The sequence below is a fragment of the Panthera leo genome, chromosome E1 (assembly GCF_018350215.1).
Source record: "Panthera leo isolate Ple1 chromosome E1, P.leo_Ple1_pat1.1, whole genome shotgun sequence".
In the NCBI taxonomy this organism is placed as follows: domain Eukaryota; kingdom Metazoa; phylum Chordata; class Mammalia; order Carnivora; family Felidae; genus Panthera; species Panthera leo.
Genome location: NC_056692.1, coordinates 48,857,836 through 48,884,138, shown reverse-complemented (window position 1 = coordinate 48,884,138; position 26,303 = coordinate 48,857,836). Strand labels below are relative to the sequence as shown.

Genomic DNA, 26,303 nt, shown 5'->3' with positions numbered 1-26,303 from the left:
AAAAGTTGGGGAACGTGCAGTTATCCAAAGACTTCATTCAGGCTTTCTGGAGGACAACGGTCGGGATGTGTATCGAACCAACGTTCACGGGTGATTACGCCGCATGGCCGTGTGCGGAGTAGCAAACGGTTTTTGTCCTTGGGAAGCTTATGCATTTGACATCAGACGTGTAAAAAGGAGCGACATAAAAACATAATTGAAGCATAATAGGCCAAGGAGGGGAATCGGAGAGATTGATTACTTCTAAGTGGGATAATGGGAGTCTTTACAGAGGGGAAGAGATCTGACTTGGACGTTGTGGAAAGACTAGGAACTTTCTGGATGGATGAGGGGGAGGAGCGGGAAGCATCCAGGTGAATGTGTGTGCCACGCTTTGGGACCGACAGGTGTGGATGGGGGTCATGCGGTGAGCAGGGGGTGAAGGAGACAGGTGGAGACTGCTTCTAGTTTTGTTTTTTTTTTTCTTCAGCTGATTATCTACACTGTTGCCCGTTTCTTGAAAATGCAGATCTGATCATCTTGTTCCCCCCACACCCCCAACCCCCATCATGAAAGCACTTCAGTGACTTTTTTTTTAACCTGTAGACTAAAGACAACCTTGTTGGCACAGATTGGCTAAGAACCCTCTCGGCTGATCGTAGCCTAACTTTCCAGGACACCTTGTGCTCCAGCGATGACTGGCGTCTTCCCTCCAAATCCCGTGCCACCGTGTGCCTTGCGCCCTTGCCCGTATTGTTCTCTTCCTCCTGACCAGCCAGCGAGAACTACTCACTGTTCTCACAGAGACCTTCTCTGGGGCGCTACTCTTCAGTTGCCCATCAGGCCAACTGTTCCTCCTCTAAGATGTCTCAAAGTTGTACGCACAGAACAGTTAACGATTGTTGTGATGGTGGGTCATCATCGCCACCTGACAATCACTAAGTGTTTTCTGTGTATTGCGTACCACATCCTTCTACATATATTTTATTCAATCTTCCCACCAATCCAGGTGGTGCTTTTATGGCTCTTTACATAGGAAGACACAGCTAATTAGTGAGCTTGGACCCATATCTAAGTTTTCCTTAGCCCAGAGCTTCTCTTGTCCTTCATCGTCACATAATATTACAATTATTGCCTTATGCACTGCTTTTTCCTATTAGACAGTGAGCTTCCTGAGGGTAGGTTCTATGCTTTACTGGAGATCAGTGCTATTTAAAAAGAAAATAAGATCACCTCATCATCTATCTGAAGTTTGAAAACATTATAAGGATTGTTTCTGCCATCACAAAGGCATTTCTGCCAACAGCTCACGCAGGCTGGAGTTTGCGCAGAGCAGAACATACCTGACCACGAATGTCTGGGTTTTCCATACCTGCTCCAGGTCAGATGGAGAAACGGCCAGAGAGCAGTTCACTTTCAGTCTGAGAGAGACTGGGGTTTCTGTTTTTACAAATCAGATAAACTGGTAGGGATATTAACTTGGCTTGGCCAACTTGGACTTCCGTGAAAGTAACATTTCTGTTAGAAACAGTTACATTAGAGGATCTTTTAAAAACTTAGGTTCTTATTGCTGTCTTCAGTAAAACCAACACAACCCTAAGAAACTATGGGGAGATTAGCAGCCGTCCGTTACCCTGAGCAAGAGCCTTCCTCTTCTAATCTTTTTTTCATTATTATTTTCACTAGCGTGCTTTTCCAGGAATGTCTCGGTGCATTCTTTGTAAAACCGTTGCCCAGATCTTTTTTAAAACACATCAAACCAACAAAGGTCAAGTAAAGAGCAGGAAGATTTTGTTCTTTCAGTTGAAGACATTTCTTTAATATGAAAAATGTACTGAAATCTAGAAACATATTCTGATGATGTCTGAAAAGAATTCATGGTGAAGCCTCAAAACACAAAGAAAAAACAGCTCTCGACAACCGTTGGTGGCTGAGGGATTCTCATCGGAAAGGCTTTTTTCTTTCCCTCAATGACAGAGAAAAATCACTATTTAAAATGAGAAAAAGAATTTCTCGAACATTAGGTGCTGATACTATGACTAATGTTATTCTTCATGCTTATTGGCCTTCGAGGTAAAACATTTCAACTCCCTCATTTATACGTGAAAACAAACAGAAGGAGTGTCTTTTCTAATTTAGATTGAATTCTAGGGGGTTTGTTTTTGCTATTTATTTCCGAGCATTGGAGACTGCTATAGGATCTTTCTGTATCGCTCGAGTGTCGAGTGCCCGAGTGGGTAGCTCAGAACTCCAAAGTCATTTCATTCCCCCTTCTTTGTCCTGCATGTATATTTAAAACCAACAGGGTGGCAGCAGAAAGTCTAAGATTTGGGGGATAAGGATACCATTTATCTTGCATTATGCTAACATTTTTTTCCCAGCCTCAAGAAAATCTTTTTGTGATTTTTTTTTTTTTTTTGAGAAAATTAATCTTGCTTCCTCCTGGCTTTCAGAAGATTTTCAATAGACAGGTGTGGCCCAAGACCCTGTACTAAAAATGGCCATGTGACCTTTATCATGTCCACTGATCTTGGAGAAACAAGGATTGTTGAATGCAAACTTAGGTTAATATATACTTTAAATGTCCCTTCAGGCAGAGTAAATGTTTGATGCAAGAGAACTTCAGAAGATTCGGCAGAATGTTTTAATTTAATCTACCCCCAGTGTGGCTTGGCTGTGTTATTGGATCGCATGTGGTAACCACTCGAAGCACGGGAGAAAGGCATGTAGCCGCTGTGGCCATATAAGGATTAGGTGCAAAGTATCAAAGAGTAGTCTTGGGCACAGAGGTCTTTGAACTACTACGCCAGGATTTCGGGAGCAACTTTTACATCTCAATCTAAAGGATTCCATGCAGGGCCACCTGGGTGGCTCAGTTGGTTAAGCGTCCGGATTCGGCTCAGGTCATGATCTCACGGTTTGTGGGTTTGAGCCCTGGGTCGGGCTCTGTGCCGACAGCTCGGAGCCTGGAGCCTGTGTCAGATTCTGTGTCTCCCTCTCTCTGCCCTTCTCCCAGTTGCGCCCCATCTCTCCCTTAAAAATGAATAAATGTTAAAAAAAAAACAACACACGGATTCCACGCCTATGGGCGTAGAGGCTGGTGGGTGGTCAGGTGGGAAGCCTCTAGGAAGCCTAGCTTCCTGTATGCTCAGGACTGGACATACACACATTTTGTACCAGTGGCTCCCTCTTCCCCTCTCCTAATCATTGCTGAACCCCTAATCGTTCTCAGTACCAGTCTATGCTTGGTGGGGAACACAGAGGAAGAATTAAACCCTGTCTCCGAGGAGTTTACAATTTTGTTGGGAAACCGAATTAGCCCACAAACATCACACGTTCTGCGATGGGGAAACTGAGCATAAAAGAGACTTGGGAAAGGAAAAAGATCTTTGCGGTGTGGAACAGTGTGGGAAGGTGAGAGGAAGAGAAGGGCGGTGTCAGCTGTACCCCCAAAGGTGAACAGCAGTTGGATGGGCAGAACTTTGGTGAAAGGGAATTCCAGGTTGAGGAAAAACCAACCAGACCAAACCCGTGAGCCATGATGCAAATGAGCATGGCTGCCGTGGGAGCTGAGAGCCTGCTCCACTGAGGCCTGCCCGCAGGGCCTGGGGGCCACTGGACACAAGATCGGAGAATTCATCCAGACTACAAGGGCCCTCGAAATCAGGCAGAGAAGTCCGGTAAGCGAGAGGGAGCCAGTGGTCTCTTCCAGCGGGAGAAAACATGACCACAGTAGTATTTCAAGAAGATGACTCAAAGAGGAGAGGCAGGGACACCAGCTAGGAAGAGGCCACTTCCTCCAAACTCGAGGTGAGTAGGACTCAAACAAAGGTGACAGCCGGGAGGGGCAGAGGAGATGAGGAGAACTGAAGGGGAGAGAGAAATCACACTCGGTGATGAGATGGTTATGAGGTGTGACCGCTGGAGGAGGCAGGGTCCAGGACAACGTCGAGCACAGGCTTCCTCTCAATCCTGCTAACACCGTTAGGGCCCAGTGTCCTCACTGATGGATTATCTTCATTACCTTTGGCCTCTTGGTTCCCACTGGTCGTTAAGTCAGCTCAGGCTGTTATAACAGAATCCCAAGCCCGGGTGGCTTAAACAGAAGACACCTATTTCTCATGGTTCCGGAGGCTGGGAAGTCTAAGATCAGGGAACCATCAGCACCAGGATCTGGCGAGAGCCCTCTTCCTGACTTACAGCCAGCCCCCTTTCGTGCAGTGTCCTTACCACAAGAATGAGACAGATCTCTCCTGTCCCTTCTTACAAGGGCACTTATCACAAGGGCTCCCCCTACCCAACCTAACTACCTCCCACAGGCCCCATCTCCTAATACCTTCACACGGGGACTCAGGGCTTCGACATAAGAATTTGGGGGAGATACATCCAACCCATAACACCACCTCACTTTTAATGACCACCATTTCCACACTCTAGATATTTTTCACCCCCATTTGGCTTGAGTCACTTGGCCTTTTCGTTGGTAAGCCCAGTCGTAAAAGCTTCTGAGACAACACAGGTAAGGACAGGAGAGCTACCTTAGTAGCTGAGGCCGAGCAGCTGGAGACAGCTGATTTCTCGTACTTTTGAGGACTCAGTCCCCAGTGGCCGCAGGACGCATGATGGCAGTTTGCCTCACGAACCCCGTTCGTTTGCACGAACTGCCTTTCTCCCCTAGATTCAGAGCTTGGGGCCAATGAAGCAGAGCCCAAGACTTCTGCTGCTGTAGAAGAGAACCTCCTCTTTTCTACTGATTCGAGCCTGGAAACACAGGCCAAGGAACTGCTACCAGCTACCTTGCGGCCACAAGGGGATAACCTGCCAACAATGCAGCCAGCAAAAAGGGACACAGAGCTGAAAAAATGGAGAGAGAACTGGCTTTTGGTCACATAATTTGAGTAATTGGATTAAGCCGCCTCTGAAGTCAATACTATTTCTCAGTTACAGGAACCAAAACATTCTTACTGTTTCAACCAGTGTGAGTTTCAACCAGCTATTTCTAATGGATTATCCGACAGGGGCCAAGATTCTCTCCAAGGGCCTTGACTTCCCACCCGGCCAGCTGAGCCAACCGATCAGCCAGCGACCTAACGACGGCCACTAATTAAGTCACCACGCCCTACTGACTGGACCGCATCCTTAGGCGACTGACATCTGCCCCAACCGCACACCAACTTCCACACCGCCAACTACCTTGCCTCACTCTCCACACTGTCACCTGCGTTACAACTCCGGTCACTCGAAGCCTCCCCGCTTTCCAAATTAACGGGCTAGTTCCCACGTGAGCTCTCTGGCTGACTTAAGCCAGACTTAACGCACTATCGTCTGATGTGGCTGGGTCCTCTGGGCCAAACCCCAGCTCCGGGTTTGCTCCCCACCACTCGCTTGCCCCATCTGGAGGCTCTCTTTTGCTGCTGCAGAAAGTAAAGAACAACAACAACAACAACAAAAACAACAACACGCACACACACACTATTTTGATAGGGTCAGCTACAAATTCATGCTATTTAACCTCCTCAGTGGACCTTCTCCACTGGTGACAAGCCTTTCACTGACCTCTGTTTTACGCTGTGCGGTGGGCCTTTTTCTACACAACTTCTACCTTACGAGAGACCTACGTACCTAACAGCCGATACTGCCGGTGCCCGGTCAATGACTGGCCTTGGTGTAATCCAGGCCTTAATTCACCTGTGCTCGGTGAAGCTTCTGGTAACACTTAGGGAGCATCATGGGAGCTAACTATTCAAAGACAGGAGGCTCGGTTCTTTTCCGTGTGTCTTCACTGGCACAGACCATCAATGCGAGAGTTTCAGAGAGCAAGGTAGAAATCAATAAAACGGGTAACTGCAGCGAGCCAGGAGGGTGCCATTTAAAACAAGCGTTGCCCGGGCTCCTCAAAAGATAACCAAACTGCCTGGCAGGAGAAACTGCTTTTGTTCTTACTAAAAAGCACTAATGACGAGCCACGGGGACGTTCAACTGATAATTAAAGTAAAAGCACACTGCCCTTCTGAGCTGTCGTAAGCGAGGCAAGATTCTTCGCAAGTCATGACGGTCTGGCAAGACACAGTCGACGTGCTCTGGTGTCTTTGCACCCTTCTCCCTTTCATTTCAGATTTTTCTATGAATGAAACACGGTGAGTAATTCCTTGTCTCTGGACCCTCCAGGATGTTATTTAAACACTGGCATCTGGTCGAAGGGAAATTTAATGCTAAGTCAGAGGAGCACGTGAAAAATACGTGACATCTGGTTTCGCACCACCCATCCCTGGAAGAACAGGGGAGCAGAGGAAATGACAGCAGGGCTGATTCTCTGGGCCTGGGGGCTGAGGGGGGGCGGGTGCCTTCGCTGTAATGCATACCACAGCGTTCCCTTTTACAAAGTGAGGGATTAGTGCCACCTTCTTTGTAGCAATGTCGTGACCTCTATAATGCTTCTTAAATTGAGGACAATGATGGACCCACCAAGCCTTAACACATGATTTAAATCTGATCTGACAGTACTTAAACCCAGAAGTCCAGAAGGCTAATGGTTGAACAAGCTTGGGAAAATGCCCAGGGAACCAAATGTAGAAGCCCAAGGAGTTACAGAGAGCAATCACAACTTCAGGGCAACGGGGTAAGGGGATAAAGGGATATTTTCTGAGTTGGTATCTGTCATAGGATTGACTTAAACTGTGGTCCCACTCCGATGTACTTGGAAGGGGGGAGAAAAAACCCCAAGCAAATAAAACAAAGACCCCCAAACAAACCCCCAAAACTCTAAAATCCTATATTCTCTTCTCTTGTGCCTCTGTAGTTTATTATATTACAGATCTGCATCTTAAAAACATTCCTGCTTTCTCACAAAAAACAAAAGGCCCATTGAAAGGCGTCCAAGAGAGGTTAAAACTTAGCAGAGGGAATTAGAGTGATAATTAATTTTAGGAACAAGTGTATTTTACATTTCATACATTTAGGTAGACAAAAATGAAAACGGCATTCAGGTCAGTTTGTATTATTTGCATACTGAGGACAAACAACCTTACAGAACCACCGCAAAAAACAAAATGCGCACCGACACGGACCTCCCAGAACCTATCCTCGCCTGGCGGTGAATACCTCCAGTGTCTCCCTCGGCCTGGGAAGCTTGGTCACAGCGGCCATTCCTGCCCGACGCCCGGGACACCGTTCTTAGGGCAGTCACCCCATTTCAACACCAACAAAAGACCTTGTTACCCCAGTGACTTGCATTTTGGTATTTGTCTTTTCCTAACTCCGATGCCCTACCTGGAAAATCTTCTGCTTGTGGTTAAGTGCTAAAAGTCTATGTAATGCACAACTACAAGGGCAGAGAGAACTCTAAAAGCACCCCACTACATGTGGCCGTTGGGGGGCAACATTCCTGGGATTATATAAATTGAACGGGCATCACAAGAACAGGGTCGGATGGGCTCTTTTTTTCTCTTTTTTCTGTTTTGGTTTTAAGTTTTTATTTAAATTCCGGTTAGTTAAGATACAGTGCAATATTAGTTTCAGGTGTACAAGAGAGCCATTCCACACTCCCGTACATCACCCGGCGCTCGTCACGACAAGAGCACCCCTTCATCGCCATCACCGGATGGGCTTTTTTGACCACCAGGCCAGCACTACGTAAAACCACCTTCTCCTGGTTTCTCCTTTCTCTGTCCTTCTCCTCACGCAGAAATCTTGTCCTCCTCCCCAGCCCGTTCTGGTGTCCAATACTTTCACATTTTTTCCCACTGCTTTCTCCTTGCCAAATGTCTTTTGGGAAACGTTGTGACAGGTGACCGTTTTGCGAGGTATCTTGCACTGGTCTGCCTTTAATTGAGAAATAAAGTCTGGTCTCTGATACCTGAAATTGTGACCTGTAATTTCAGTTTCCAGCCAGTCAGGAGAGCAAACATTTTGGGGAAAGGGGCAGCTGACCCTTCTTCACTGAAATCACACCACCAGCTTGACCGCTTAGTCGGAAGGCAAAATCTATTAATACTTCCTATTGCTGGGGCGCCTGGGGGGGCTCAGTCAGTTAAGCGTCCGACTCTTGGTTTCTGCTCAGGTCAGGATCTCACGGTTTGTGGGATCGATCCTTGCAGTGGGTTCCGCGTTGACCGCGCAGAGCCTGCTTGGGATTGGGTCTCTCCCTCTCTCTTAGGAGAGATCGAGACCGAGCCCAGAGTCAGGCTCTGTGCCGACAGTGTGGAGCCTGCTTGGGATTCTCTTTTAAGCTTGAGAGTCTGATAGGCCACACTAAGATGTGTGTGTCATCACCACACGGAAAGAAATGCAGGACAAGAGTTGGACAAAGAGGGATGCCCACGAATAGAGATTTGTAAATTGCTGCAATAATTGAGTGCTGATGCCCGTGGGGACAGGCGACGCCACTGATGAAGAGAGCATAGACACTTGTAAGACGTAAGAAATAAAGACCAGAAAATAGAGGTCACCTACAAAAGGGGCAATTGCCAAAGACCAGAGGTCAGTAGAAGAGATCGTGAAGCAGATCTAAAAAGGAGCAGAAAAATGGGACTATGCTGGGTCAACAGGCCAATACAGCTTAACTTTAAGAATCTCTTCTATTAGCCCATCAGCTCCTTTGATCCACTCACCTTACACTCCAGGCTAATGGCGCCTGGCCCCGAGGAGGTATTCAGGAAACGTTTGCCAAACGAACAGGAGCCATCGCCCGTTAGAACTAGCTTGTTTCTCCCATCGGTGAAGCATCTCTTCTTTGAGGCTTATTGATGCTTAAAAGAGCGTCTAAAACTTCTGAGTTCCGTCATTTCCAAAAAATACTCCAATGATACGTTAATGTAATTGCATAGGTACCATAGCTTCATTTCCCTAACAAGCAGGTCAACTCACTGTTTGGGTCTTGTTACTCCAAATTGTTACAACTTTGTTGGAATTTTTAAAACTCACAATTTAAATTCTCAGGGAACTTTCTACTTGCTGGCGACATCTTTGAACACACCAATGTGAACTTTTATCATTGTTTGCCACCTGTTTCAAAACCAAATACTAAGGGGCGCCTGGGTGGCTCAGTCGGTTGAGTGTCCGACTTCGGCTCAGGTCACGATCTCACAGATTGTGGGTTTGAGCCCCGCGTCGGGCTCTGTGCTGACAGCTCGGAGCCTGGAGCCTGCTTCGGATTGTGCGTCTCCCTCTCTCTCTCTGCCCCTCCCCCATCACACTCTGTCTCTCTCTCAAAAATAAGTAAACATTAAAGAAATGAAAAATAAATAAATAAACACCAAATACCAAAAAGTGCCAACTCTACTGCAAATCATGCCTACTTCAAGCTGTAACCTAACCTTGCCCTCCCCCAGACTTAGGTGCTCCCGGATGCCACACGGGACCGACCACAATTAACTGACATCATTTTCACATATGCAGGCTTCGCTAAAAAGGTCAACATATGCATAAGCCAAACTTTAGCAGTTTTAAAGGTTAATGAAAAATAAGTAGACACTACTTCAGAATAATAAATCAGATAGCCAGCCAACTCAGTCCAAAAATTTGTGGACTGTATTCTTCATATATCCCCTGATCAAGCAGTTGAATACCCACCCTCTGCCAAGCACTGTGTGGATGCTGTTGCTGGGGGGGGCGGGGGGGGGGGGGGGGGAGGGGGAGGTACCAAGATTAAGCTCAATGTAAATGATTGGGGAATTAAGCGCATGTTACTGTCCTTGAAAAAATGACTTACTATTATAAAGAAATGATGACTATAATAGATATATTAACATGTGAACATGTAAGGAAATGTGTACTATTATTTCTAAAGGGCAAGGCATTTTTCAGCTGTCCTCTGAGGTTGTCTGGTCGTGCGGAAGAGGGTAAAACAAAGAGCAGGCAGCTGGTTAAAAAGAGCGATACCGTAAGCAGGTGGCAAAAGGGAACACCGTGGTCAGCGGGCCAGGCGTCTGAAGGCCAGACCACAGGGTGGCATCCTAGAAAAGAGACCCCCTGACTGTGGTCTAAGGGCTCCAGAAGGGAGAGTTGGGAGGGAATGTGCAGTCAGGGGAGAAGTCCCCTCAGATCGCTGAAGAGGGAGGATGCCACATCTTGGAGGTGAGGGTCTTGCACAGTGTGTAAGAGACCCCATCGGTGTAATCGGGGGGGCCGAGTAGTCGCTTGTGGCCGACAAAAGGAGAAGGCGGAAGGCAGTGGTGTTTCTATGTCACGTACACAGGAGAACTCGGAGGCCTTCTGTGTATCTGTCTAACTGGTGCAGGTCCCAACTAATTCTGTCTTCTCCATGGTGAAAGTTGGCTATGAGGCAGATGTATCTATTATACATACGCACACAGACACACAACTCAGGTATATGTATATGTACACACACGTGTGTGTGCATGTGTTCCCAATCTCATATATACTTGGCCCTTAAAGGAATCATAGCCTAATGGGAAGGACAAAACACGGACACAGGCAATTATAACGAAGGTCACGTGTCTCAACCCAGCAGAGAGTAACTATCAGAAACCCTCAGAAGCCAAAACAATTGAGTGAGACCTAAGAAGCATTCTCATTAAAAATGAGTCAAAGATGGGGCCCCTGGGTGGCTCAGTCAGTTGAACGTCCGACTTCGGCTCGGGTCATGATCTCGCGGTCTGTGGGTTCGAGCCCCGCGGCGGGTTCTGTGCTGACGGCTCAGAGCCTGGAGCCTGCTTCGGATTCTGCATCTCCCTCTCTCTCTGCCCCTCCCCTGCTCGTGCTCAGTCTCTCTCTCTCCATCTAAAACTAAATAAACATCAAAAAGTGTTTTTTAAATGAGTCAGAGACAAGGACACGTTGCCATTGCTACTCTCCAATGCTCAACTAGAAGCCCAGCCTGTGCGATGACAAAATCAAATACAGGTGAAAGATGGAAAGGAAGACACAAAATTATCTAAGGAACAATACAATCACCTACTTACATAAATTTGAGAAATTAACTGAAAATTCAATAGAGTTAAGGTTGAGGATAGTTCTGGTTGGCTGGGTATATACAAACGGTACATGAGAACACTTTCCTAAACGTGAGTAATTGTTTAGAGAATATACGAGGAGAATCCACGAAAGGGAAACAAAATGCCGTAACATACCTGGGGATACATTTAATGAGAAACGTGCCACATCCATACAAAGATAAATTTCAACTGTACCGCAAGACACAAAAGACACAAGGAAATGCAAAGAGACGTAAAGTTCCTGAGTGAGCAGACTCGGACTCCAAAGATGGCCACTCTTGCCAGCTTAACTTACCACCTCAGTGCAGTTCGAACCAACCAATCACAGAGATTTTACAAAATGGAAATTGGCGAGATTATGTTCAGATTCACATGAAGGTGTAATGCTGGAGTATAACTAAGGCAATTCTAAAAAGAGATCACAAGGGGAGCCTTTCCCTAGAGATAATAGGTACCATGGACCTAGTACTTTTTTACAGGTGTTGCTTGTAATAACGGACAATTCTCACAATTTTCTGAGGTGGGTACTACTATTAACCCATTTCCAAGACAGGAAAACTGAGGCATGGAAGTAAAGTAACTTGCTTGAGGTTCCAGAGCGAGTAAATGGGAATGGCGGAGCTGGGATTTGAACCCAGGCACTGTGGCTCCAGAGCTCATCCTCTTCAGCACCATAAAAATGACTCTTATTGGCACAACTAATGGATGAACAGGAAAGAATGCAGAGTCCCACACAGATTCGCGCATACGTGGAAAATGTGATTTTTGACAAAGGTAGCATTTCACACAAATGGGGGGAAGAATATCTCAGTCAATAAATGGTATCCATAACTGGCTTATCTACTTGGAAATAAAACTAATAAGGTAAGATTCCCGCATTAGCTTTCTACTGTTGCTCTAACAAACTGCGATAAATTTAGCAGTTTGAAACTATGCAAATTCATTATCTCACAGTTCCATAGGTCAGAAGTCTGATGAGGCTCAGCTGGTTCCTCTGCTCTGGTATCTCAAGGCCAGAATTGTGGTGTTGGCCAAGCCTAGACTCATCTGGAAGCTCTGGGGGAGCATTTGTTCCCGAGCTCGTTCAGGGTTTGGGCAGAATTCAGTGCCTTGCAGCTGTAAAGGCTGATGTCCCCATTGCCTTGCTAGCCATCTGCTCGGAGCCTCTCTGAGCCCCTGAAGGCCACCTATATCGCCCCCTTCAATTTTAATCAGCAGTGGTGCACTGGGTCCTTCTCACACTCCAAATCTCTCCGACCAACCACCACCCCCACCACCCCCGCCACCCCCCATCTCTGCCACATCTCTTCTGCCTCCTGCCAGAGAAAGTTCTCTACCCTTAAGTGGTCATATGTTTAGACTGGCCCTACTCCCTATTTTGAAGTCAGTGATTAGTAACTCTAACTACATTTACAAAGTTTCTTTTGCCATGTAATGTACATATTCACAGATTCCAGGGATTAGAGAATGGATCTCTTTGGGGAAACATTCTAAATATTGCAATCCTTATACCACACAGTATGTAACAATAAATTTGAGGTAGAATAAAGAGTTAAATGCACAAGACAAAGCTTTAAAAGTACTAGAAGAAAATCAAAGAGAATATATTTCATAATCTTGGGGCAGGGAAGACCTTCCTAGGCAAACTTAGAAACCATAAAGAAAGAATGAAAAATAACGTTCTCAAACACTTAAAATATTGAATAAAAACTAAAAAGATAAGCAACTCAAAGAATTTGCAACTTATTTACCAAACCACTAACATACAGAATATGTGAGCAGAGTAGAGAAACAAATCAATAGAGCAAATCAGCACTGAATGTGATTAAACAACTCACAGAAATGCAAATACTGGGTTTCCACTTCTATAATGGACACTTACAAAATTCTCTCCCAAGTCTGTCTCAAAATGTTAGGGAACTAACAAGGCAGGGAAGAATTATAGGACCAAGATCCTGGAAATGACAGATATCACGAGAGCTTGTAAATCTGGCATTTGGGAACACTTTTACGTAGTGGCCTGTGGCCTTTGCCAATTCTAGGCTGGTTGGTAAGAAGCTGAAAAACTAAACATATCTTTTAACAGCCTCACAAAAAACCCCACAGAGGCACAGACTACAGTCCAGGTCTCACTAAAGGGGAGTGCCTGGTAAAATCTCATGCTTTGGGTGGATCCCAAAGGTCTACACCCTATGAGAAGGCGTGAATTGGAAAGAGACCAGCCCTCTCTAAAACTCAAGTCTAGTTTCAAATCATCTCAATCCCTGAAAATGGATTAAGGTTATTCAGGATACCAAGTGCTATGACCTCCCTACCCAAAAGCAAAGGTAAATTCTCTCTGGAGGAAATTATCATTGTTTGAGGCCTCAAATTATTTCTATAAAGTTCTATATAAAATATCTGGCACCCAGTCACAAATAGCCAGGCTCACACGAAAGCAAGACAATATGACCAAAAGCCAAGAGAAACAAAAACAATAAGATCCACGTGAATCCCACATAACAATGATCAGACTTAGACTTTAAAAGAACCAAGATAAATATGTCCAACAAAATAAGAAAAACAGTTGTGAACTTCAGCACACGATAGGAAACTAAAAAGAAACCAAGTAGAAATTCTAGCTCTGGAAAATATAATAACCAAAATTAAGAATGGGTTTAACAGCAGATTAAAGAGAGTTAAGGAAAGAATCAGTGAACTAGAAGCTGGATTTTAAAAAAATCCAGAACACATACAGAATATAGGGAACAAAGTTAGAAGGTCTAATATACGTATAATTATAGTCTCAAAAAGAGAAGAGAGAATTAGGCAGACATTAAAATAGAAAATCTGATACTACCAGCACAAAAGAAAATATATACATGATTAACTGAACATCTTCCAACAAAGAAAACTCTAGGCTCCAATGGCTTCAGCTACCATTTTAAGGTTGAAATAATATCAACATTGCACAAACTCTTCCAGAAAATAGATAGAGGACATTCTAGTTTGTTTTATGAGGCCAGAGAACTTTGATACCAAAATCTAGTAAGAATATTATAATCAAATTATAAGCTAATCTTACTCATAAACACAGATGTAAAATTCCTAAACAAAATACTGGCAAACCAGCAAAAGATAAAATGGGATAAGTCATCAGGATCCAAAAGGGCTTATTCCAGAAACTCAACACAGATGATTCAATGTTAGAAAACTAATCTATAAAGTTCACTGTAGTAGAAGAATGAAGGACAAAATTCATACAACTATCTCAAAAGATGGGGAAAAAAGGCATTTAAAAAGTATCCACTTATAATTTAAAAGAGAAAAAAAGAATCTTTGTGAGAATAGAAAATAACTTTCTTAATATGATAAAGGGAATCTACATAGAAGCCAACTTTATTTCTATATACCAGGAAGAAACTGTGAGAAAATAAAAAAATTTGAAAGTAATACCATCTTAAACAGCATAATATGTAAAATAAGTAGAAATAAATCTAACATAAGATGTGTAAGATACCTTCACATAAAATGATAAAAACTTAACAAAAATTAAAGAATGTTTAAATCAAGTGGAAGGATATACTATGTTCATGGACTGTGAGACTTACTAGAAATTGACATCCCGAGTATAAAATTTATAGAGAAATGCAAAAGGCTATGAGAACCTATCACTAAAATGCAATCTTCACAAGATCAAGGATTTTTGTTTGCTCATTGATGTCTATCAAGGCCAATGTGGGCCTGATATATAGCAGGCGCTCAGGAATATTTGTTGAATTGAATTGCAATGTTGAATGTATGTATCACTTAGGAGTTTAGGAAGAGTTCACCCTGAACTGTCATTTAGTTACCATGGCACGTTCTGGTTTAGCATCTAATTTACCCTCCTCTGTTTACCAAGTCAAGCAAAACTTTAAAATTTCATGAGCTGAATGAAGCATTTGGAATGATTCAGTCTAAGTTTCCAATTCTTGCCCATTCTTTCTGCATGGGCATTCATTCAAATAAAATCTTAAAGCTGAAGGGTAGAAAAACAAGATAAATTGCTGCTCTTGTTCTATAGGGGGTGCCAGGTCTGACGTCCCACCTGTCAGATCCTTTCTGCTTCTGCTTCTTATAAGAACCAGCACACGTACCGGAGCCTGACATCTGGGCCCTTTCTTCTCCACCAGCCTTGCTGCCTACCTGAGCTGGGAAGAGCCCCCCACATTAAGTCTGGTGTGGCCAACACAGTGCAAATCCTCCTTTCCTTCTTTTTTTTTTTTTAATTTTTAATTTTTATTTTGAGAGAGACAGAGTGCAGGCAGGGGAGGGGCAGAGAGAGAAGGAGACACAGAATCCAAAGCAGGCTCCAGGCTCCCAGCTGTCAGTACAGAGCCTGACGTGGGGCTCAAACTCACAAACTATGAGATCATGACCTGAGTTGAAGTTGGGTGCTTAACCAACTGAGCCACCCAGGCACCCCAACCCTCCTTTACTTCTTAATTAAAATTAGAAAATCTCCTGTCAGAGGGCTTTCCACTCTTACTTCTCACCTCTTCTCAATAAACCTGAGTGTAAATCTCACATACAAAGACAGAAATGGATCTTTAAATGGTGTTCTCCTTTATTATAATAACAGAAGGTCCTAGAAGCCAGCAAGATTTCCATGTCATGTCTGTATGCTGAGAGCTGAGGAGGTATTAGGTTGTCTGCTTAAAAAAAGAGAGTGGGGGTGGTCAAGGGTGACCGGGTGGCTCAGTCTGTTAAGCATCCAACTCTTGATCTCAGCTCAGGTCATGATCTCACGGTTCATGTGTTCGAGCCCCATGGCAGGCTCTGCACTGACAGTGTGGAGTCTGCTTGGAATTCTCTCCCTCTCTCTCTGCCCCTACCCCATGTGTGCTCTCTCTCTGTCAAAATAGATAAACTAAAAAAAAATTTTTTTAAAAAGGGGTCATATTTCGCAAAATTCTGATAACACCAATGGTGCTATATTCTTCATTAGTTCTAACTTCTCCATTTGATTCAAGAAGTCATTCTTTGCACTTGAACATTTTATGACAATATTTTTTTCAACTGGAACTGTTCTCTAGTTCTGTATAGAAATCCCAAAGGTTACCTACATGTAAAGTATATTCAAAGGGCCTTTTAAATTTCTGAATTTTCCTTTGTATAAAAATATCACCTTTCCATCCTTATTGCTAATTTAAACAGATATGCATCCGATGCCTGTAAAATACCTGTGCTCTGTTATTTGTTTGACAATAAGCAATTTCCATCGCTTCTACCTCAAAATAGCCCCTTTCAAAACAGGAATGAGATCTTTTCTGGCTGGACCAAAGCAGGAAAGGAATTGTAAATAAATGGCATCAGAATATTTGATAACTTCTCTGAATGTGACAGACACAGGAAATAGTCATCAAACTTTTCTCCCTGTAACCATGCTGACTCACTGCTACCCTCTTTTACTGTCTCTGTGTTTCTCTCTTTTACTTCCTCTTTCCAGCTCTTCACTCAATTCCATGAATTCAATGCTTAGCAGCTGCCAGAAAAGTAAGCCTTCATAGGACACTGTGTCTCCTATGGAGGAGGAAAAAGGAAAATATTCTCCTTTTTCTCTTCCTGGGACACTGTATTCCATTACCCGGGTTAATGCCTGTGATAATTCTTCTTGTCCACCCATTTAAAAAGGTGGCATAGGGGCACCTGGGTGGCTCAGTGGGTAAAGTGTCCGACTTCGGCTCAGGTTATGATCTCATGGTTCGTGAGTTTGAGCCTCGCGTCAGGCTCCATGTATGTGGATCGCTCAGAGCCTGGAGCCTGCTTCAGATTCTGTGTCACCCTGTCTCTTTGCCCTTCCCGCTTGTGCTCTGTCTCTGACTCTCTCTCTCTCTTACAAATAAATAAACATTTTAAAAAAGCAAAAATAAGTAAAAAGGTGGCATAGAAGAAAACTTGATTTTAAGCTTTGGTTCTTGATTTTTAAAGTGCCTCGTCATTTATTGACTTGGAGTAAATCATTTATGGAATAAAAAAATAATTTGACAAAACCCACTAAAATTAAAGCCCAAACTACCTAAAAAAAAAAAAAAAAAATCAGTCCAAAAGAAGTGAGAATGTATGATGACATTCCTTCATTACAGGAGTGAAAGATGAGACCCTGCCCCAGGCAGACACAGCCAGGCTTTGAAGCCAGCAGCCCCAGGTCAGAGCCCCCCCTGCAGCCCCTTTGTGGCCCTCAGCCCAGTCCCCATCGTTCCCCCCTGGTGGTCACTGCCTGGACAAAGAGCCACTTTGACAACGCAGAAGATGCTTTATGGAAAAACACCTGCAATGATGCGGTGGGCGCTTTGCTGACACTTGGATTAGATGCGTCAGCAAAGCACAGGATTAAAAACACGCCTCCATTCTCCTCCCCCTGGCGTGCCCCCCCTCCCAGCACAACCAGCCCAGCGAAGTTAAAAACAAAGGGAATCTCAAGAAAGCAATGAGGAAACACGGAGCACAGTCATCCCAGAGAAGCGGCTTTTTAAAAAAACGGTGTTGTGATCATGGTGCATAGTTTGTCACAGAGGTTTTGGGTACAAGCGTTGACTTGCTTTGCCGCTAAAACCTACCACGATAACTGATTTATAAGGAATATTTTGAGGAGACGTCTATTTGAATGAAAATACTCACGTCCTTGACACTGTGCTTCAAGTGTTTTTCAGAAAACAGAGGCAAGTATTCAAATAAACTCTCATTGAGAACAAGATGCGGCCAAAATTAAATGTGGTTCTGTCCCTCATAACAACACAAATTTTAGAAGGATGCATCATACCAGCTGTCTGGGAACAAATGTATTTTGTTGGCATGGGAACAAAAGAATTAGTCTGAATTTTGTAAATAAACTGTGGTTATTAAAATTACTCGAAACAAGCCAGAATAATAACCATTAGACATGAAAAGTCAATAAAAGTCTTTGAATTATATTTCTGTTGCAATTATTATTCCTGTTTTCATAATGTGCTTTGGGATAAAACATAGTTTTGAGCTGTTAGTACTTTTTAAATAGATTTCACTGCAGATGAGTTAGCCAACAGCAGCTAAGACTGGAAAGTTTAAAAAATCCATTATGGAAAACAGAAATGAAAGGCTTGGAAATCTGCAAAAGACCAATTCTTCCTTTTAACAATTGTCATGATTATTGCTTAACTGATTTTCTGTCTACATAGCGTCTTCTTCTGTAAGGCTGCCTGTTACTCTATAGATCTGTTAGTTCCTCTTGATGATGACTGAGGCGGTTTAAAGATAAGCAGTGCTACCCAATGAAGCCTTTAAATATATTGATGCTGCTTCTCCTAATATCCATGCTACTCCCAGGTAGATCACTGGGCTTTGTGGGAGGCCAATAGATTCTTTGGGAATGCAAATGGTAATAGTTGTAATGGTGGAAACATTACCGAAGGAGGTTAGGCACTTTCAGAGATGCCTCACATCACCCCAAAACCACTGATCCTAAAGGATCCGATTTTATTCTTAAACCCAGGAACCTTGGAGTGAACCTGCAGAGTGCTACGTTTGTCTGTAGAGAAAATAAGGGACTTTGTTGGCATCCTTCGTGCTTTGGCCTTCTGAGGGCGTCTTGAGAGAGAGAGTCTTGCAAGGAAAATCGAGCCTGGTTCAGAGAAGAGCGGAAAGGTGGGCTGCAAGGTGTCTGCGACAACATGGATGAACCCGGAGGGCATTAGGCTGAGAGAACTCAGACGGCCTCACCCCTCTGAGGCTTTAAAACAAAGAATGGAAAAAAGGTGAACTCACGGAAACAGAGTGGGATGGGGGCTGCGAGGGGCTGGAGAGTGGGGGAGACGTGGAGAAGCTGGGTAAAGGGTGGAGACCTGCAGTTATAAGATAGTTCTGGAACCTTCTGCACAGCGGGGTGACTACTGTTAATAAGACTGACAAGTTTAAAAAATCCATTATGGAAAACAGAAATGAAAGGCTTTCATTAGAAGAATAATGAAATTTGCCAGGAGAGTAGATCTTAGGCACACATACCACACACACACACACACACACACACACACGCACAGATGGGTAACTATGCGAGGTCCTGGAAGTGTTAATTGATTTACTTGTGGCAATCGTTTCACCACGTGTATCAAACTGTCATGTTGTGCATTTTATTTTATTTTATTTTATTTTTTTCAACGTTTTTTTATTTATTTTTGGGACAGAGAGAGACAGAGCATGAACGGGGGAGGGGCAGAGAGAGAGGGAGACACAGAATCGGAAACAGGCTCCAGGCTCCGAGCCATCAGCCCAGAGCCTGACGCAGGGCTCGAACTCACGGACCGCGAGATCGTGACCTGGCTGAAGTCGGACGCTTAACCGACTGCGCCATCCAGGCGCCCCTGTTGTGCATTTTAAATATACACAATCTCATTTGTCAATTATACGTCAATACGGCTGGAAAAAATTACCGAGAAAAAAAAAAAAAGGAAAGGTGGGCTGTAAGGGTGGGGTGCTGGCATTTTGCCTTCTCTTGGTTTTCCCCAACGTACGACCCCTTCTGAGGGCCACCGATAAGCCAGGAGAACGCTCAATGATCCCACTCACCCCAGATGACAATTATAAAAGAATATTTATTCAAACAGAAGCCTAGACAAGAACATGTTTAGAAAGCATCTACTTAGCATATGTTTGGGGGCGCAATGCAAAAGATTTGGAATCACTACCCAAGTTCGGTGGCTTTTGGAACTCTTCATTCTGAGACTCCCTGAGGCAGGTGATGCTGCCAATCGTGTCTCCCTCTTTTCTGTCTTCCTTCCATGAATTCACCGAATACTACGTGGGCCCAGCACTGGGCTGGATGCTGACATACAAGGGTGAATGTGACATATAGTCCCAGCTCGGGGGCCTACCATCTACTAAGGGGGTTTGATGGGAAAACCTTTAATAGAGTTTCACAGAAAGTGTCAAAAGAGCACAGAAGAAAGAGGGACATGGAATGTGGGCAAAGGCGTTTTGAGGATGAGACTCGGGGCACCAAAGGGTTTACAATTCAGTTTAAGGACAAGCACTAGTGGGTGTCCAGAGATGTTAGATAGGGCCATTACCCTCAAGGAGCCTAAAGTCTAGCGGGAAACTCTCTTTGGTTTTCATGACACTAAATTCTTCCGCCTGTGCTCTTATCTCCCTGACCATTCATTCCTTCAAAATCCTCTTTGTATCTTCCATACTGGTTCTTGTCCATGCATCTGTCCATGGGCGTCCTATCCCTCTCTCTGCCCTTCCCTCTCAGTATCACCCGCATCCTGTGGGCTTTGCTACACCCCCCCACCGAGAGGATTCAGACATGTAGGCATTCCTTTCTCGAGTTCTAGATGCAGATTTTCAACCTGGGCTCTCTCTCGTGTTGTAGTTCAGATTTTCAAGTACACGTCCCCAAGTGAACATCCCACTGCTAGCCTCTCAGACTCAACATCTAGTAGACAATACATGAGCTTATCAATGAAAAACCTTGGTACTATTCTTTCTTTTGCCCTCTCAGTCTTTGCGTTCTGTGAATTTCAAGCAAGTCTTCACATCTACTCTTTCTTTCTACTCCCTTTGATAATATCCAGTTCAAGCTCTCCTGATTTCTTTTGTCTCGTGATGCGAATTTTAGTGCGATACCCTCTGAATTCATCTTTTGTTCATCTCGTCTGCTGCCGCCAGATTAATCTTTCTAAAGTATCAATGCAATCATATAAGACTACCCAGTGAAAAGACAAAAATTCTCAATGGCTGACAACTGCTCTCTGACCGACTGAACTCCTTAGCCCGGCATCCAAGATTGGCCACCAACGTTCCTAACACATAGCATAGTGCTTGGTAAAGAACAGATAATAACAGAGGTTTGTTCTTTTTTCCAATGGATGAAATGAACGAAGCTAACTTTGTGGTCTTATTTTCCCCTTCACTGATGCTACCCTCTGACCAAGATATTATTCGCTCTCTCCTGAACCTTCTGAGCCTCTTTTGCCTCATGTCTTCCCTCATTCTGTTCCCAAAGTCTTTCCTTCCTGTTCATGCCTTAAGCTCATGTGTCCCCTTGTACTCTATGGCTAACTAAAGTGACACACATTTCATCTGCATTATGTTTTAGAGTTTTGAAGTACTTCTCACCCATTATCTTGTGTTGATGTTCATGTCACCCCTGTGGGAAGGTATTATTACTGACCTTTTGAGAAGCCGATATCCAGAAAGTTTAAGTGATTGGCTCAAGAGCACATGACCAGGAGTGACAAGAACCAGTAGAGTTCTTGGCTCTGATCCACTGGATCCACAAGTAGGATTCCACTGGATCGTACTTGTCCTTGAAGCCTCTCCTTTTCCCCCCTCCCTGTCTTGGTAGAGATCTCTGGGACAACCTCTGCTCCCTCCCCAAACACACACGATTATCTAAGACCGTCTTGTCTAGGTTTTCTCTTAAATTAATTGATGTGCCTCAACCTTAAAGTGGGCTGCTACAAAGCTGTGATTGAAATGTTAAGTGTGACCGGGTTATATAAGTAATATGGATTATATACAATACAGTATATATTATACATGATGTAATTCATATGTATAATATAAATATATTCGATTATTTCATTTGTTTTTGTACTTTTAAATAATTTTTCCATTTTTTAATTTGCATAGAGCTGACACACAATGTCAGGGAATAGTTCCAGGTGTACCACATAGCGATTCGACAAGTGTATACAATATGCTATGTTCTTCACAAGTGTAGGTACCACCTGTTACCATACAGCTTTATCATAGTATCATTTACTATATTCTTTTTGCTGTGCCTTTATTCACATGACATTCATTCCATAGCTGGAAGCCTGCACCTCCCACTCCCCTTTACCCATTTTGCCCATCCCTCCATCCCCCCCTTCCTTCTGCCAAAACATTGGTTTGTTCTCTGTATTTATAGGTCTGATCCTGCTTTTTGTTCGTTTATTCATTTAGTTAGTTAGTTAGTTTGTTTGTTTGTTTTAGAATCCACAGGAGTGAAATCATATGGTAATTGACTTTCTCAGTCTGACTCATCTCACTTGGCACTTCTAGGTCCATCCATATTGTTGCAAATGGACGATCTTATCCCTTTTTAGGGCTGTGTAATATTCCACCATGTGTATACATGTATAGAGAGAGAATTTATTATTTCCTCTCCCTGACGCACACCCTCACTCTCTCTCTCCTCTCCCTCTCTCATACATATGTATGCCACGTTTTTCCTTATCCATTCTTCCATTGATGGACACTGAGGTTGCTTCCATATCTTGGGTATTGTCAATAATACTGCAATAAAAACAGAAGCATATATCTTTTTGAATCAGTGTTTTTGTTTTCTTTGGGTAAATACCCAGTAGGGGAATTATTGCATCATATGGTGTTTCATTTTTTAATTTTTTGAGGAAACTCCACACTATTTTCCACAGTGGTTGTACCAACTTAGATTCCCACCAGCATGAGAATTCCTTTTTTTCCACAACCTCGCCAATACTTGTTATTTCTTGTCTTTTTGATTTCAGCCATTCTTGGAGGTATAAGGTGATATCTCATTGTGGTTTTGATTTGCATTTCCTCAGTGATGAGTGATGTTGAACATCCTCTCATGTGTCTGAGGGCCATCTGTGTGTCTTCTTTGGACAAATGTCTATTCAGGTCCTCTGCCCATTTTTTTAATCAGATTCCTTGGGGGTTTTGGTGTTGAGTTGTGTAAGTTCTTTATATACTTTGGATGTTAGCCATTGGAGGATAGACCATTTGCATATCTTCTCCCATTCAGTAGATTGAGACGGAGACACACAGAGTTGAGCGGTGGAGGGGCAGAAAGAGAGGGAGACGCAGAATCTGAAAAAGGCTCCAGGTTCTCAGCTGTCAGCACAGAGCCTGATGTTCTTTCTACATCTTGTGATTCTGAGCCTCTGTGCCATTTAGAAGAAAAAGAACCTCTTGAAATTCCGTGTCTGGAGTCCATTTTCCACATATGTCCTCTGCTCTACAAGACTATAAACTCCTTGAAGACAAGAACCATAACTTACTCATCTTTGTTTCTCCTTAGTACCTATCACTATCCGGCACAATACATTCTGTCAAAAGAAAGAAATGTGCCCCCCCCCCCCCAAAAAAAAGTATGACCCTGCAAGCGACATGCACAGCATCGTATTTTATTTATTAGATCTCGAAGGTATTGTTTTTCCCCTCGCTAATTTATTTAAGATAAGCTTCTGAGAAACTCAGTGACCAATGTAATCTAAGCTACTCAGACTTTCAAAACGTAAGCTACTAGGTTCAAAGGAGGCGTCTTGTCCCATGTATGTTATTATCTGACATTGTTTAGTGCCTTTGTGATAAATGTATACTTTGTACGGTGTTAAAAATGCTAAGTAAAATGTTAGACTATTTCTCTTCTTCCCTCTCTTTTCTGTAACTTCTCAGACTGAACAATCTTGGCTCAGGCTAGCAAATTAGTCTCACGGCAAAGAGTGAAATATCATTTGCTTCCAAAAATGAGATTTGGTTTTACACATACCTGAACCTAAGTGATACGTGGCACTTACTCATTTTACATCGTGCTCAATATAATGGATAATAATATCCCAGGAGTGAGCAGCCCGTCTAACACACAGGTGGGAGCAGTCCTACCCTGGGGCCGTCACTAACATGTCAGGGAAGTCACTCTTCTTGACGACTCAGTTTCCTCAAACCATGAGGAAGTTCGCTCAGAGCTCTGATCCTCCTTCCTTGTTGCCATTATGGGATTCTTACTCGGATCTAATCTAGAATGAGAAATTATTAACTCCTGGCATGGCTAAAAATGATGATGCTTTTTAAATTGCCTTGTTATTTATGGATTATAGGAAGAATGCTTCTACACGGCTGACTTAGAAAATTAGTATTTTCTAATTTTATGTGAGTTACATTGAATGTGCACCAGGAGCAAATTAACCCCCCAGAACTACGGATGAGCAAGCCTCGTTCGGTCACTCCCCCGACCGACCTGCCCAGGGGGAGGAGAGAGGCGACAGCACCCAGGCAAGTTGCGGAGGGGGGCAGTGCGGGGCAGCAAAATCGTACCACCCAGCAAGACCTGATGCGAAGCAGCTTTTTGTTTTTAATTAAAAACATAACTTTTAAAATGCCTCATTCAGTTTTTGTTTTTCTAGACTCAAAACACAGGAATTTTTCTTAAATGAAAAGCAGAAACAGTTTAAACTTTTTTTAAGCAAAGCAAGTTAAAAAAGGAAGCCCGGGAAATTGTCCTTTGTAATTCTGCCAGTTTCAATTTTGATTCTTTGAACAACTAGTATCGGGATAATAATATTTGGTTGAAAAGAAAGAGAAGAAAAGTTCCAAGAAGCTGTTTTGATTATTTGATAGGCTGATGTCAGGCTGGCTACTGTTACTACAGTTGTTCTGACAGATGCATAAAGGAAAATCATACACAACAATTTCGACATCCGAAATATCCTCAGTCAGCTCATACAGGAGCAAACCCTACGAGACGTCCACGGCAATACTTCTAATTATTTTCGAAAACTCCCATTAGTGTTACAGACCGAAAGGGGACAAAGGTCAAATCTGGATAAAACAAAAGTTACATTAAGTGAAATCTAGATGAACAGAACTTAATTCGTCATCATTTGCTCTCTGGTTTCGTTGAAACAGTTGGCATTTAATTCCAGCTACACCCTAGGACCTTGTGGAAAGAACTCAACTTTTTTATGGCGGCAGAGATTATGAAATATTCAGTTTTCCCCATGGGTATTTCCTGACATTTCTTTGGTAAACTGTAGCCCTCACAGAAGATATCAGGAGTTAGTGCAAGAAATAGTCTAAAAAGCTATTGTCACTGCAAAGATGAAAGCAACTTTGATGATCAAAAAGGAGTCAATAAAAAAAAGACTGAAAATGGTTGCTGACTCCTTCCCTATTGTTCATCGGGGATTTCTTAATTTCCCCACTCTCGATATATTATGGAATTTTCCGTGTGAAGTTTTGCCATGAGTTACAGTGATGTCAACAAAGTTTTACCTTAAGTCATATTTTATCGCAAGTCGGAGAAGCCCAGGAGGGAGCACCATTTCCGCCTTTTAAGCAGCCGGGCTTCTAGTGACGAGTGTCCTGGACGGAGGGTGAGCTCAGCTGCTCTTCAGTGACAAGTAGACCCACACCGGCCCCACCCTGAACACTCCACTGCACAAGCGCCATCTGAGGAGGCCTTTTCGTCTGCGCCAAGTCTGTTCTCTGCCCACGGAGGGTCAAGGGCACTGGCTGCTGTGCCAGGTGTCTGGTCGTATGTGACTGCTGTGCAGCCTTTTTATTAACTAAAAAGGAGCAAGGTTCGGAATTCTGATAAATCTGGGTTTGAACCCACCTCGACTGTTCACTAGCTGTATGAGCTTGGACGAGTTGCTCACCCTCTCGGGGTTTTAGTGTGCCGTCTGTGAAATGGGGATGAAAATACTGGTCTGATATGGCTATGATGCCAAATGAACTAATATGTGTAATGTTTCTGGGACGGTGTCTGTCATCTTACAGGCCTCTGATAACGTGCAGTTACTATTAAATTTTTCACCCTAGAATTGCCCTGGGTTATAGTCCTGTTATTGACAGAATAGACTTTCTGCAAATCATATATATCCATGTATATTTACGCACATTGTATAATACGTGATATACGCATATATACACGGTATGTATGTTACACAGGACATATACTAGAGAGTAGGAAGGAGTTACAGGAGGTCAAGTCAGTTCACCAAGTTATTAATATTCAGCATCTATTAGATGCTTACATTTGCCATTTTGGGCAAACCACTATCTTCGATCCTGTTTGTAAACGTCTGCAAAGATGAAAAAAGTTCAATTCTCTAAACCTAATGTTTCTACGAGACAACCAAAGTGTCAAGATCTGTCAATACCTACAGCAGTTTCTGTGCATAATGGCTGGTGGCACTTAGAAGAATGTTAGCAATCCTATACGTGATGGCTGAGGACAACGCATTTATCAAAGGTTTCATTAAGACTTGTGATCTCTATCGATACATTATTGACTTTTTTTTTTTTTTTAAACATTTTATTTATTTTTGAGACAGGGAGAGATAGAGCATGAACAGGGGAGGGTCAGAGAGAGGGAGACACAGAATCCGAAACAGGCTCCAGGCTCCGAGCTGTCAGCACAGAGCCCGACGTGGGGCTCGAACTCACAAACCGCGAGATCGTGACCTGAGCCGAAGTCGGCCGCCCAACCGACTGAGCCACCCAGGTGCCCCCATTATTGACTTTTTAAAAGTGTTTATTTATTTTTGTGCGGGGGGGGGGGGTGGTAGTGGCAGAGATAGAGAATCCCAAGCAGGCTCTGCACTGTCAGCACAGAGCCCAACC

At 43.5% G+C, this 26,303-nt stretch overlaps 1 protein-coding gene across 3 annotated transcripts in view; it reads right to left on the bottom strand.

Annotated features, from left to right (window-relative positions):
- The window catches only part of CEP112 (centrosomal protein 112), a 412,041-nt gene that overhangs the window by 16,486 nt on the left and 369,252 nt on the right, over positions 1-26,303 (bottom strand). The gene's annotated exons all lie outside the window — the stretch shown is intronic.